Source organism: Ranitomeya variabilis, chromosome 3, assembly GCF_051348905.1.
Source record: "Ranitomeya variabilis isolate aRanVar5 chromosome 3, aRanVar5.hap1, whole genome shotgun sequence".
NCBI lineage: Eukaryota > Metazoa > Chordata > Amphibia > Anura > Dendrobatidae > Ranitomeya > Ranitomeya variabilis.
Genome location: NC_135234.1, coordinates 173,091,739 through 173,096,305, shown reverse-complemented (window position 1 = coordinate 173,096,305; position 4,567 = coordinate 173,091,739).

The following is a 4,567-nucleotide window of genomic DNA, read 5'->3' as shown; positions in this document are numbered from 1 at the left end:
CAAGGAGGCCCAAGACGCCATCCTCTTCAGGAGCTGGCGGGGAGAATATTTCGCTGGGCAGAGAAGTCGATCCTTTCCATCTCGGCAATCCACCTAGAGGGCTCCCAGAATGTCGTAGCGGATTACCTGAGCAGAAGAAGAGTGTTGGCAACAGAGTGGGAACTCAACCAAGACATCTTCCAGGAGCTGTGTCTGCGTTGGGGCACTCCCAGTATAGACCTCTTCGCAAACAGGAGAAACTCGAAGGTTTCAAGATTCTTCTCGCTGAACCCCCGGGATCTGCCGGAAGGGATAGACGGTCTAAGTCAAAACTGGACGGAGCCCCTCTCATATGCATTCACTCCTCTAGCACTAATCCCGGCTGTTCTCAGAAAGATCAAGGAAGAACAGGCTCGAGTGATTTTGGTAGTTCCATACTGGCCAAGAAGGAGTTGGTTCTCTCTTCTAGTAGACCTGGCAATCGAGAGTCCAGTGGAGCTTCCTCACAGACCAGATGTAATCCACCAGGGCCCAGTGTACCATCCGGACCCAGAGAAGCTACATCTCTCAGCCTGGATCCTGAAAGGAACATCTTGAAAGCAAGAGGCCTGTCTGACCAGGTCATAGCCACTATCAAGGCTAGCAGGAAGACGGTCACATCAACAATCTACTTGAAGATCTGGAGGCGTTTCTGTCTGGAGGGTGGCAGGTCTGAGGTTGCGGCAGGCACTCCCGACTTACCCAGAATTCTGGATTTCCTGCAGGCTGGTTTTGATAAGGGGCTTAGACCGAGCACCTTGAAAGTGCAGATCTCGGCACTTAGCTCCTTTTTAGACTATCCCCTAGCGACACACCCTGTGGATAGTTAGATTTATCAGAGCCACCCAAAGGTTGCGCCCCACGATTAGACCATTATCTCCTCCTTGGGACCTTAATCTGGTCCTCAAATTCCTCTGCAAAAATGATTACGCCTCAGTGGATAACATGTCCATTTCGGCTCTGACACGTAAAACGGCGTTTCTGGTCGCGATTACCACGGCTAAGAGGGTGGGGGAAATTCAAGCCCTGTGTACAAGGGACCCATACCTTCAGATTAGAGAGGATAGCGTAATTCTTAAACTAGATCCTTCGTTTATTCCAAAAGTGGGAACGCTCAAAAATAGGAATCAGGAAATTGTGTTACCATCCTTTTGCAGTAACCCGTCTAATTCAAAAGAAAAAGCTCTGCATTCCCTTGATGTCAGACAGGCGGTCCTCGACTACCTGTCAGCCACCAACTCATGGCGCATTGACCCAAATCTATTTATTTTGTTTGGCGGTAGGAATAGAGGTAAAAAGGCCTCTAAGGCCTCCATTGCTCGATGGATCACATCTGTGATCTCGGAGGCCTACCAGTCGGAGGGAATTCCACCTCCAAAGGGTCTCCATGCATACTCTACTAGAGGGATGGCTACTTCTTGGGCTGAGAGGGCAGGCGCCTCTCTAGAGCAGATTTGTAAAGCCGCAACATGGGCTAGTGCGAATACCTTTTGCAAACATTATAAACTTGATGTTTTGTCCGGTCAGCATACTGCATTCGGGAGAAAAGTTCTCCAAGCGGTAATCCCACCCTGAGGAGGTGCTTTGGTACTCTCCATAATGCTGTCAGGATGACGTCCTGGAAAATAGGTATTAAGCTTACCGTTAATGATGTTTCCAGGAGTCCATCCTGACAGCACGGGTAGTTCCCTTCCTGATAATATTGTTATGCTTTTGTAATATAAGCCTGACATGTATATAATATGTTCCTAGCATATGATGTAATATGTTTCTGGTACATGGTGTTATATGTTCTCTGACTATTAAAATATATTTCTTTACATCTCCCTTGAGGCGGTTCTTGTTACAACACTGAGGATTGGGGGTGGGTCCGGACCTTTTAAACTCTCGTGTGTTTCCTGTCCCAGCAAGGGGAGGAGGACGTCCTCCATAGTGCTGTCAGGATGGACTCCTGGAAACATCATTAACGGTAAGCTTAATACCTATTTTCTAAAACTTGGCATACATCCATTTTTGGTAGGGTGCTTCACACATGTTAGCAGAGCAAGAAGGTATGAAAAGGTCAAAACTTTTTGGAAACCATGTGCTGCTGCACAGTCTCCTGCAAGCGGATCTGGGTTTCTGTGCAGGTCCAAGTCCATATTCTTGAGCCATAACGGAATCTGATGTACATTGCTCTGCCATATGTGTGCGGATACAGTCTGCAATGTTTCTAATGGATAATATCTCCATGCATACAGTAACTGATGTAGAAAGATGTGTTTTTTGCTTTTTTTTTATGTTTTGTAAAATTGCGATAAAAAAATAAAATAATAAAAAAAATAAATATATATACATAAGGGGTATCGTTTCTCCTTATGGAGAGTGACATACCATCTGGCTTGTCAAGGTAAGGAGGCTTATTCGCCGTGCAATGCTCCTCTGGGAAATATAATATGCAAATTGCCTCTTCTGAGAAAAAGAATAAGAATAAGCCTCCTTACCTTGACAAGCCAGAGATGGTATGTCACTCTCCATAAGGAGAAACGATACCCCTTAGACCCCAGTCCAGAGCCTCTCACCTAGCCAAATCAGTTCTCATGCTTCGCACTGACGAGGGCCAACAGCCCGAAACACCGTGTCTGCGAATTGAGATACTGATTTGGCTTTTATTCTAAGTCATATTGCACGACTCGTTAAAGGGTTAATTGTGACTTGTAGGATCGCTACTTCCAACAGGTGGCGCTATAGAGTTTTAAGTCCTCTTTTTCTCAGAAGAGGCAATTTGCATATTATACAGCAAAGACATATGGGTTGATTAAATCTTCCACGCTTTCACAGAAGAAATGGAGCGCTGCCTCTTTTTTTGAAAAAAAAAAAAAAAAAAAAAAAATATATATATATATATATATATATATATATATATATATATATATATATATATATATACATATACATACATACATACATACATACATACATACATACACACACACACACACACACACACACACACACACACACACACACACACACACACACACACACACACGCTATTGGTGGTCTTGCAATATTTCTTCACTCATAAATATTCCATGAAAACATGCTTGTGGGATATTTGAAAAGTAGAACTGTTTAGGAGACATCGAGCATGAAGTGGCAGATAGTGATGAGTGAGTATACTCGTTGCTCGGGTTTTCCAGCGCACGCTTAGGTGGTCTCTGAGTATTTGTAACTGCTCGGAGATTTAGATTTTGTTGACACAGCTGCATGATTTAAAGCTACTAGCCAGCCTGAGTACATGTTGCGGTTGCCTGGTTGTTAGGGAATCCCCACATGTAATCAAGCTGTCTAGTAGCCGCAAATCATGCAGCTGAGGTGAGGGAAAACTAAATCTCCGAGCAGTCACAAATACTCGGAGACCACCTGAGCGTGCTCGCTCATCACTAGTGTCAGATGATGTAAAGATCGTCAGCTCTCTATCGTAATAACTGTAGAGCTCCAGACCTCCTCTGCCATGAACATCTGCACAAAAACTGCACCGAAAGCTTTATAGCGTGGTTTTCCATAGCCAAGCAGCTGCATGGAAGCCTTATAGCATCAAGCACATTGCCAATCACTGGATGAAATAGCGTAGGGGATACCACCATTGTATTCTGCAGCAAAGGAAACGTGCTTTGTACCCTGATGAATCACAATTCATTACATGGCAGTCTAATGGAACCTGGATTTGGTAAATGTCAGAATTACATTACTTGCATTGTAACAATATATGGAGTTGTGGTTCACAGGTTGGCCTCACTTCCTGTGAAGTGAAATGTTTATGCTTTTCTTAAGGGGGTGATGAAGATTCCCACTCCACACCCCTTCTAAAGCTGTTTTAATCTATATGATTACCTGTGTAGGCATATAGATGCAGTTTGATGCAGGCAGCCATCTTAGAGTGCAGTTAGTAAAGACAGATGTGACAGGAGCTGGTCAGATTACTGAGGAAAGGTGCAACTGTTCGTTCCTGTCAGAGAAGTAGAATCACGTTGTGAGGATGACTATGGTTGGATTCTACCCTAAGTATTGGCTGTGCCGTGAATGGCCCGTTAGCCTGTCGGGCAAAAACTGCTCTTCAGGAGACAAGCCCAGGATCCACTTCACGGTCTCCCAGCTAAAGTGCCGTTCAGACAATTAGACAGCCACTTCTGTGATCAGTACGATCAGATAGCCACTTCTGTAATCGGATAACAGCTGGTAAAGGCCCCGTCTCACATAGCGAGATCGCTGCTGAGTCACAAGTTTTGTGACGCAACAGCGACCTCCATAGCGATCTCGCTATGTGTGACACGTACCAGCGATCAGGCCCCTGCTGCGAGATCGCTGGTCGTGTCGGAATGGCCTGGACCTTTTTTTGGTCGTTGAGGTCCCGCTGACATCGCTGAATCGGTGTGTGTGACACCGATCCAGCGATGTCTTCACTGGTAACCAGGGTAAACATCGGGTTACTAAGCGCAGGGCCGCGCTTAGTAACCCGATGTTTACCCTGGTTACCAGCGTAAATGTAAAAAAAAACAAACAATAC